Raw genomic sequence first — 11,367 nt, 5'->3', positions numbered from 1 at the left:
TGCAGCCCGAAACGGGTCAGCACATGGAATATGCTGCCAAGGTAACACATAAAGAGTAATGGAATGAAACAACTATACTATATGCATATTTGGCTGGTGGAAAGCTCTATGGTTACAGTTTTGCGTAAAGCCAATTTTTCCCTACTGTAAAGGAATAAATTTATTTAATTATCATGGTAGTTGATAAACATTGAGAATGGTTGACAACATCCTCAATCCCAATTAAAAATATCATTAACAAAACCCAACATAATTAATTTAGAGTAACATGTTGAGATTCACATGATAATCCAAGTACTAGATACTCAAGATGTCCATAACCGGGGACACGGCTAATCATGATTAGTTTATTACACTCTGCAGAGGTTTGTGCGCTTTTCCCCACAAGACTCGATCGCCTCCGTTTGGTTTCTCGCACTACATGGTGTTTGAGAAGATGGATGACCGAGACATAGTTTTTTAGAAGCGCTAGCACCTTACGATGGATAGACCGTTACACCTACTTTCCCCTACATCTGCTAGTCTACCCTGTAAGAGTTCGCACGACTTATTCAACTATACCAGAGCCCATAATGGCTTGTGGCTGCACACGGAAGTTTCTAGTATGAATAATCTCATGATCCCTTTGAGCCTGGGTGGCGGTCCAAAAGAAAACAGGCAAGTCCTGGACTACCCAGGTGCCTCAATCCACCCAGATGTGTGTTTAAGTTGCCACCTTAGATAGACCATTAATTAACAATACTCACATCTGTCATGGATATCACTCACCCAATCCACGTCTACTAGCATAGCATGGCACAATAAGCAAACGTAGAAGTAACTCCCAAAGGTTGATATATAACAGGTGATAGGTACTACCTCAACTACTTCCCATCCCACAATTTAATTAGATCCTAATCATGCAATGTTTGAGGATTGATCTAATGCAATAAAACTGGGTAGTAGAAAAGGTATGATCAAAGTGTTACTTGCCTTGCTGATGATCCGGGAAACCTTGCGATTCGAAATAACAAGCGGCGCACTCCGGGTATTCTATCGCAGACAAACAAACAAGCATACAATAAGTACTCATATAATGCATGGGTAAAACTCAAATAAGAGATCTAACCAAAAGGTTCAACTTAAGAACTCCGGTTGGCAAAAAGAATCAAATCGAACAAAGCATCAAAAATCAAACGGCGAAAGAAAACAACTTCGTTCTACTAATCTGGATCTAAGTCAAATTTTACAGTAGCAAAAACTTGTTTAAGTTGGTTAAACGGATAGAGGGTTTCGAGATGAAACACCAGGCGCTTGAATCGCCTGATTCCGATAAACGAGCGAAAAGTTATACTAAAACGAAAATCGGATGAGGAATCGCGGTCAGAAAAATCGCGGATTTAATCCGAGAAAAAGAAAAACGACGAACGTTCGTTAGAACGAACGAACGGACGAACGCTCGCTAATTAAATAAATCGGAAAAACCGATCTATTTAAAAAAACGAATCTAAAAAAACTGACGAAAAACCGACGGTTTTTCGAAAAATAAAAAATAAAAAAACCGGCACCGAAAACGAGGCAACCTCGGGCGGCGTGCGGCGGCGTCCGGCGGCGGCGGCTGCGGCATCGCTGGGGCTGGGGCGGCTCGGGCTAGGGTTTGGCTCAGCTAGGCCTCCCCCCGGCTTATAAAGCCTAGCGGGCCGGGAGTCCGGGTCGGACACGGCCCCTAGGTCGGTTCATTTTTTTAATAATTACGCGCAGAAGAAAAATAAAAAGAAATACTCAACATACTGCAAAAATCCTGAGATAAATTTTCCCAGGCTTCTAAAATCAAGCCGCACAAGGTGAACATTTATTTGGGGCCTAAATGCAATTTTGAAAAATGCACATTTTTCCTAAATTCAAATAAAATAACGAAAAACTCCGAAATAAAATCTTATTTGATTTTATTATTAAATCCTCAATATTTCTTTATTTTGGGAAAGTCATTTTATTCCCTCTCTCATATTTTTGTAATAGAAATAATTGACGATAAAATAACAAAAATCAAATGATCCTGTTCTCAAAATTTGAGAAAACTCAAATATGAAAATAACGAAATCCCCAACTCTCTCCGTGGGTCCTTGAGTTGCGTAGAAATTTCTAGGATCAACCAAAATGCAAAATAAAATATGATATGCATAGATGATCTAATGTATAACATTCCAAATTGAAAATTTGGGATGTTACACTTACACGCCATCAAATACCTCCCACTAAAGCTCAAAGGACCAGCGCGGCATTGGCTTAACAGCCTGCCAGCAGAGTCCATTAGCTGTTGGGAAGATCTGGAAGCCGCATTTCTCGACAACTTTCAGGGCACTTATGTGCGACCACCAGATGCCGATGACTTTAGCCACATAATTCAGCAGCCAGAAGAATCGGCCAGGCAATTCTGGACTCGGTTCCTAACAAAGGAAAATCAAATCGTCGATTGTCCGGATGCAGAGGCCTTAGCAGCTTCCAAACACAACATTCATGACGAGTGGCTAGCCCGGCACCTTGGTCAGGAAAAGCCGAAATCTATGGCAGCCCTCACGACACTCATGACCCGCTTTTGTGCGAGAAAAGACAGCTGGCTGGCTCGCAGTAACAACATGTCAAAGAACCATGGTACTTTGGATACCAATGACGGCAATAGCAGGTCACGTCGCAACAAACATAAGCGTCGCATTAACAGTGACAATACTGAAGATACGGCAGTCAATGCCGGATTCAAAGGCTCTAAACCCGGTCAGCGGAAAAAGCCATTGAAAAGAAGCACTCCGGGCCCGTCCAGTTTGGACCGTATACTCGATCACTCGTGTCAAATACACAGCACCCCGACAAGCCAGCCAACCACACCAATAGGGATTGTTGGGTGTTCAAGCAGGATGGCAAGTTAATTGCCAAAGACAAAGATAAGGGGCCACATAGGGATGACGAGGAAGAGCCCCGGCAGCCGAACACCGGAGGACAGAAGAGGTTCCCCCCACAAGTGAGGACGGTGAACATGATATACACAACCCACATCCCCAAGAGGGAGCGGAAGCGTGTGCTCAGGGACGTATATGCGTTGGAGCCAGTCGGCCCAAAGTTCAACCCATGGTCCTCCTGTCCTATCACCTTCGATCGCAGGGACCACCCCACTAGTATCCGTCATGGCGGATTCGCCGCACTGGTCCTAGACCCAATCATTGATGGATTTCACCTCACTCAAGTCCTTATGGATGGCGGCAGCAGCCTGAACCTACTTTACCAGGACATAGTGCGCAAAATGGGTATAGACCCCTCAAGGATCAAACCCACAAAAACGGCCTTTAAAGGCGTCAGTCCAGGTGTAGAGGCCCATTGCATAGGCTCAATTACATTGGAAGTGGTCTTCGGATCCCCGGATAACTTCCGAAGCGAAGAATTAATCTTTGATATAGTCCCGTTCCGCAGTAGCTATCATGCACTGCTCGGGCGAACCGCATTTGCGAGATTCAATGCGGTGACACATTATGCATACCTCAAGCTCAAGATGCCAGGACCTCGTGGGGTTATTACAGTTAATGGAAACATAGAGCACTCTCTCCGAACTGAGGAGCACACTGCGGCCCTCGCAGCAGAAGCGCAGAGCAGCCTCTCAAGGCAATCCACCAGTTCGGCGTTTCAGGACCCGGACACCTTCAAACATGCTCAGAGTAATCGGCAACTAGACCGCCCGACATGGTCTGAGCTCGCGTAGCAATATGCCCCGCCCTCTCGGCCCAAGCCAAACGGCAAAATTCGTGCCACGTGTACATCATTACGCATTAAAAATACCATGGGCACAGGTAGGGAGGGGGCACAACTACGGCACGCTCCAAGACATGGCCTAAACCACACTAGGGGCTTCCCGCTTTGTTATTTTTCTCTTTCGGGACTTTAAATATCTGGAAACCCTGTCCGGCAGCATGATTGCCGAACACATGATGCAGCAACCAAGGAGGCAGAAAGCTATGTCACACCACGAAACTCCTAGGTGGATTACGACAACGAGTGAAATATTTGCTTTAATACTATTCCTCAGCTTGCCCTTGGAAGGGACATAGTCCTACTTTTTTCTTATCGCACTATCTTTATCATTCTGCTTTAAACGCACCCTTTTTGAATAAACAATGCATAGCATTAAGACTATTATTGCATTCTCTTTTTTTATATATGTGTGTTCATTAATGACGCCTCGCAACCGTACACTTTGGTACGGCCAATACACCAGGGGCTTAAGTACCCCACAATATGGTGTGAGAAGTCCGAACACTTTCACAAGTGTGGCACCCCGAATTTATAGCATTATATGCATCAGCTCCGAATCATGTCTTTGGTCAAATGTTGGGTTTTCCCGGCTCCTATGTTTTGGTACCTTATGTTCCGTTCTATCGGCTAAGGTAGCGCTAGGAGAACTACTGCGATTGTGCCCCGGTTCTGCTGGGCTAAGCACCTCAGTGGAGAAAGCTAAAACTGACTGTCATGATAAGGCGAGAGACTGGTCGCTGTTCGGTGAGGTTTCGAGTCCCTAAAGACTTATGCCGCTTAGAGCGAGGAGCCGGTCCTATCCGGCTTAAAGGCGTGTATCGCACCCCAATTTCGGCCTTCCGAATACCAGGGGCTTCGCTGAAATTTAAAATTATAGAATTCTATGGCTAAGTGAGAGTGATAAAGCATTATTAGCCTGGTTGCCTTGTTCGTTGTGATGATCACCTCCCTCGAAGGACCCAAGAATGGAAACAAGAGTGCTCAGGTTTATCCCGAACACCCCAGCACTCGCGGCATGGGGGCAGAAGCCGAGGAATAGTCATCTCTTAGATTGGATAAACAGCCAAATAGAAGGTAATATTTTAAATTCAAACAAGTGTTGCATAGCGCATATGAAACAAGTTTTCATCATACAGGATCACACAAGCAAGTTTACTCAAATATTACATCCTTTGAACATTCGTCCGCTACAAGCACCCTTCAGGACACCCTCATAATAAATTTCGGGGGTGCGATGCTCCTTGCCCTGCGGCGGTCCTTCCTTGATCAGCTTCACGACGTCTAGCTTGGCCCACTGCACCTTCACACGGGCGAAAGCCTGGCGTGCACCTTCGATGCAGGTGGACCGCTTGACGACTTCCAACTGTGGGCAGGCATCCACAAGCTGCCTCACCAGGCTGAAGTAGCTGTTCAGAAGGGCGTCGCCAGGCCACAGCCGGACTATAAAGCCCTTCATGGCCTGTTCGGCCGCCTTGTGTAGTTCGACCAGCTGCTTCAGCTGGTCGCTCATAGGCACCGGGTGTTCGGTCCTAGTATACTGAGACCAGAACAGCTTCTCCGTTGAGCTTCCCTCCTTGGCCTGGTAAAACTGTGCAGCATCCGACACGCTGCAGGGCAAATCTGTGAGTGCTCCTAGAGAGCTCCGGATTCGGGTAAGTAATAGGTAATTTACTTTCACATGCTTGCTTTGCATATAGAATGCCTTACCCGCCGCTATTTTCTTCATCGCGTCAATCTCATGAAGGGCCTTTTGGGCTTTGGCCTTGGCACTCTTTGCGCTCTCGAGGGCCGCGGCAAGCTCAGACTCTCGCGTCTTCGAGTCAAGCTCCAACGCCTCGTGCTTCGTCACGAGAGCCTGGAACTCTTGCTGCACCTCGCCCACCCCAGCCTCTTGCCTTTCCCGCTCGGTGTGCTCCTTGGCCGCTTTGTCTTCGGCCTTGGATAGCACTTTCTTCAGGGTTGCCACCGCGGTCGTGGCCCCTGGCAAATATATGATGATCCTTTCATTTTGCAATCGCGTCTTCTTTTATATATACATATCTATAGACAGGGTATTACTTACCCTTGTTCTCCTCGAGCTGCCTCTTGGCAAGGCCGAGCTCTTTCTTGGACCCCTTGAGGTCCTGCTTCAGTGTGGCGACCTCCGCAGTCAGTGCGGCTGAGGCCAGCAGCGAAGCCTGCATATGCATATTGACATACTTATGTTAGACTCCTGCGATATTATTTGATCCTCTGTCTGGCTTTTCTTTGTGAACACCGAACAGAGCATCAGGGGCTACTGTCTATGCAGTAATATTTTTCCTATATTTTAAACACTTACCTCAAAGCATGTTAGAAGGCTGGCACAGGCTTTAGTCAATCCGCTCTTGGCGGACTGAACCTTCTGGACCACCGCACTCATAATAGTACGGTGCTCCTCGTTCATGGAAGCGCTGTGAAGCGCTCCCAGCAGATTGTCTGGCGCCTCTGGATGGAAAGAGGTCACCGGCACAGGCGTCTCGCCCCTCTTGGAAGGAGGCCGCCTGCCCGAGTCCGGAACCACTGGAGGTTCCGGCGCGGTGTTCGGCTGAGGGCCAAACTCGGAGCCGTCAGGGGCCTTGTCCCCTTTGCTCCCGGAGTCTGGAAGGTCGCCTTGAGGCGCCTCCGGGCTGTTTCCTCTCGACCCGGTGCCTCTTGAGACAGCACCTCGGCGTCGTCCACAGGGCAAGGGGAGGTGGCGGTCGGAAGTGGATCGCTATCCATATCCGACGAGCCCAGGTAGCAGTCCGATGATACATTGATACAGGCTCGTGGCGGCCTGCATAATCATATTCGGTGTTAGGGGAAGCAGTGCGCAAAAGGATACTATGAGTTACTTTGGTATCCGAATACTTACGATCTCCCCAGGGGCTTGGCCCTGGGCAACCACTCGTCTTCGCCTTCGACGTTGGCGGTGGAACTGTTCGGAAGGAGAGTCCTTCCCTTCTTGGACCCTTCGGCCCCCCCAGTTGGGGCAGCCTTCCTTTTCTTGTCTCCCCCGCCTGGAGGGGAGCATCTTCTTCTTCCTCCTCGTCTTCGGGGGAGGAGTGTGCCGTAGAGTCATCGGACGGTGAGTCCGATGACGCTTGGCGTCGGGAACTCTTTCGGGTTCCCTTGGCCTTCTTGGTCTTCTCCGGCACCGTATAAGGAGCCGGAGTCAGCATCTTCGCCAGGAGAACGCCTGCTGGGCCTTCGGGCAAAGGAGCCGGACAGTCGATCTGTTCGGCCGTCTCCTGCCAGTCCTGTCAAAGGTATGGGAGCTTAGGTCCCGCATAGAGTCAAACTATGGAAAACAAGTATCCTGTGAGAGGTAAAACAACTTACCGCGCTAGCTTGGCGCTTCTCGCAGAATCCACGGTCCTCGGTAGTGGGAGGGGGAACCTCGGCGCTATTGAATAGCACCTTCCAGGCATCTTCGTGAGTTGTGTCGAAGAGCCTGTTCAGAGTTAAGTGCTGGGCCGGGTCGAACTCCCACAAGTTGAAAGCCTGGTGTTGGCACGGGAGGATCCGGCGGATGAGCATGACCTGGACCATGTTGACAAGTTTGAGCTTCTTGTTCACCATGTTTTGAATACATGTTTGGAGTCCGGTCAGCTCTCCCGAACTACCCCAGGACAGGCCCTTCTCTTGCCAGGAGGTGAGCCGTGTGGGGAAGCCAGATTGGAACTCGGGGGCCGCCGCTCATTTAGGGGCGCGCGGCTCGGGGATGTAGAACCACCCCGTTTGCCACCCCTTTATGGTCTCCATGAAGGATCCCCCGAGCCATGTGACGTTGGGCATCTTGCCCACCATGGCGCCTCCGCACTCTGCCTGGCGGCCGCTCACTACCTTCGGATTAACATTGAAGGTCTTCAGCCATAAGCCGAAGTGGGGCTTGATGCGGAGGAAGGCCTCGCACATGACGATAAACGCCGAGATGTTGAGGATGAAGTTCGGGGCCAGATCGTTGAAATCCATGCCATAGTAGAACATGAGCCCCCGGAAGAATGGGTGGAGAGGGAATCCCAGTCCGCGTAGGAAATGGGTAAGGAACACTACCCTCTCATGCAGCCCAGGGGTGGGGATGAGCTGCCCCTCATCTGGGAGCCGGTGCGCGATGTCGTCAGGCAGGTATCTGGCTCTCCTCAGCTTCTTGATGTCTCCCTCCGTGACGGAGGAGACCATCCACCTGCCTCCCGCTCCGAACATGGTTGGAGAAGGTCAAGGTGGGAAGTGCGGACTTGGGCGCTGGAGCTCGAGTGTGCAAAAATGGATGAGCAAAGGAGGAAGAAGGCGTGGATGAAAAGGTGAATCCTTATCCCTTTATATGGGAGGACGAAACTATGCGTCCCCACTAGCCTGGTAAAACTCGCTTATCCCCCAAGCGCCATAATCGATGGCGCGGTTGGGTTACCCACGCCCGTATTGATGAGAATTCCGTGATAAGGGGACACAATCTCTGCTTTGACAAGACGTGTCAAAAAACTGCCTCGTGTTATGTGCGGGGCTAGTTAAAGGAAATGGTTCGAATAATCACCGGGCCATGACATAATGTCGTGTTTCCAAAACAAGTCAGCAAATTGGATTTGTGGAAATATTATTCTCTCTACGGTGGTATCTGGAACTTATTTTGCAGGGTCGGACACTATCCTTGTATTCAAATTCCTGCGTGGTGTATTCGGAGGAGGAACCCGCCTTGCAATACCGAAGACAATACTGCGCGCCGGACTCATCGTCATTGAAGCCTGGTTCAGGGGCTACTGAGGGAGTCCTGGATTAGGGGATCTCCGGACAGCCGGACTATATCCTTTGGCCGGACTATTGGACTATGAAGATACAAGATTGAAGACTTCGTCTCGTGTCCGGATGGGACTCTACTTGGCGTGGAAGGCAAGCTAGGCAGTACGGATATGGATATCTCCTCCGTTTGTAACCGACCTTGTGTAACCCTAACCCTCTCCAGTGTCTACATAAACCGGAGGGTTTTAGTCCGTAGGACATAACAATAACATACAATCATACCATAGGCTAGCTTCTAGGGTTTAGCCTCTCTGATCTCGTGGTAGATCTACTCTTGTACTACCCATATCATCAATATTAATCAAGCAGGACATAGGTTTTTACCTCCATCAAGAGGGCCCGAAGCTGGATAAAACTTCGTGTTCCCTGCCTCCTGTTACCATTCGCCTAGACGCACAGTTCGGGACCCCCTACCTGAGATCCGTCGGTTTTGACACCGACATTGGGGACCTCCGTTCCCAGAACACCGACAGTAGCCCCCAGGCCCAAGGCGTGCTCGGGCTTAGCTTCAAAGCGAAGCCAAAGGTCAAATGCGGAGCGCCGTGGGTCCCAATAGCCTGCGGCCTTGGTCGGCACGTGGAAGTTGATTGGACGTGGGCGTTTCCGCTTCCCCACGCTGCCTCGGCAACTGCCGAACTTGACAAGTCCCTGCGACAGGCAAGGAAAACCATCATTACACGTGATCGTGGGGGGTGTTGGTTGGCCTTCTCCTGGTATAAATGGGAGGTGGTTGGAGCCCCCGTCGCCCATCTTTCCTCTGCTTCTTCCGCTTCTTCTCCTTCCTTGCTCCTCTCCTGCTACCAATGGCGCCGTCGAGGAGGTTCACTGCCGCGGAGAAGGGGAAGGCCCCTCGCGAGGGCCCCGGCTCTTCGGTGCCCAAGCGTGGACGCGGCCGTCCACGCAAGCACACCGCAAGCCCCGCCGCACCCCCGTGCAGCCGTGGTGGTGCCGCTTCGTGGGGCGGGGGTCGCTCCGGTCGTGGCGGTCCCGTTGATGAAGGGAGACGTGCCGTGGTCGCGTGGCCTCCCTGGCCGCGCTTCCACTCGGCGGAGATGCTTCCGGAGTTCGTCGTCTGGTCGGAGAACCCGGACGGCAACTGGCTTCAGCTCCCGTGCTTCTTCGTTGCCGAGCTGCCGGCCTCAGGTCCAGGCGGGCTTTGGCTACAGGCAGACGGCTGCTGCAGCAGGGCTTCCTGGGCCACGGTCGAGGTCTCCGTCACGGGCAATATAGCTCTCGCCCGCGGTTGGAAGACGTTCGCCCGCGCGCGCGGCCTGGGCAGGCGGTGCACCCTCCACTTTAAGTATGACGATGACGTGACCCTATATGTGAGGGTGTTTGGGGAAGATGGTCGCCGCGTCGGGTGCTGCCCCAAGGTGAACGACAGCGAGGAGGTGCTCGGCCTTGGCAACGGCCACGACGAGGATGAGGACGAACCCGCCCTTGGTGCCGACCGCGTCTCGTTCAGCTATGGCAGCTCTTCCCCCAGCGACAGCTCTAGCAGTGGCGGCTACGACCAGCCGCCACACCGTCGTGCCCACTTCGAAGACGGTGGCAGGTAGTCTCGTCACCGCGGCTCCGTGAAACGAGAGGAGGGGTCCGGCTGAGCTCAGGAAGGCGCTGCGGCCTTCCCCCGTGGACCGCTGTAGGCGCCGCTTTTATTTTGTTCTTCTTTTCCTTCCTGCATCAGAAAGAAACCAGAATGGGCCCCAGAGGGGCATGTGCCGAACTATGATCTTAATTGTTATGTTGCGTTTGCCGTTCCTGTGCTGTGTTGCGACATCGTCATTTTATGTAGGGATAACTTAGCTCGACTTGTTTTGATTAGCCTCCTCCTCACGAGGCGCTTGCTTCCTGGTACCTATCAAGGCCTCCTTGACCTGATATGCGCTTAGGAACTGCAAAAAACTCGTCAAGAGGTTTATTGTTCACCTGGGGCTTGGTCATAGGTGTCGCTGGCCTTGACTTGGCGATTCGCGTCGCGATACCCGTGGGGCACGGATTAGGAGAGGTGCGCCAGCTTGTGGGCTCGAACGAGGGTGCCTCGCAAAAAGACAGAAGGAGGAAGCTCATGAAGGTACCTGTTCAGCCCCCTCGCGAGGGACGCGAGGGAGAGTACAGGTCGGCCAAAGAGGCGAAGGCAGAAACAGAGGCAGAAAGCGATAAAACGGGACCAGCAAGAGACACCAGAAAGCAAATTTCAATAAAAAGAGGGGCGAGCCAACTTCGGAAAGCAAATGAAAAGCCGCGTCCGGCACCTAGTCTAGTCTTCGGCTTCTTCTCACCTGCGCGGAGCTAAGTGCTGCCACTCGGCATGGGAGGGAGCCCCCGAGGCCCAAGGACGGCTCTCCTGAGGCTCCGGGGCGTGTACAACCCCACTCATTATTATGTGAGAGTGTCACGGGCGGCGATTCTTCACACGCACTGGGCCTTGCTTCACAGGCGTTGGGCCTTTCTTCACAAGCACCAGGCCTTCTTCACAGGCACTAGGCCTTTCTTCATGGGTAGAACTTCCGGAGGTGTTGGATGTTCCAGGATTTCTGGACGGGTACCCCGTCCTGCGTCTCCAGGCACGCAGCGCCAGGACTGGATACATGGACGACCTTGAACGGGCCCTCCCACATGGTGAGAGCTTATGCAACCCCTCCCTAGAGAGCACCCGCCTCAGGATGAGGTCACCCACCTCAAGAGTCTGATACGTCTCCGTCGTATCTATAATTTTTGATTGTTTCATGCCAATATTATTCAACTTTCATATACTTTTGGCAACTTTTTATACTATTTTTGGGACTAACA

This window comes from Triticum aestivum, chromosome 6A, assembly GCF_018294505.1.
Source record: "Triticum aestivum cultivar Chinese Spring chromosome 6A, IWGSC CS RefSeq v2.1, whole genome shotgun sequence".
NCBI classification, from domain to species: domain Eukaryota; kingdom Viridiplantae; phylum Streptophyta; class Magnoliopsida; order Poales; family Poaceae; genus Triticum; species Triticum aestivum.
The sequence above is the reverse complement of the archived record's forward strand: the minus strand, read 5'-3'. Positions refer to the sequence as shown.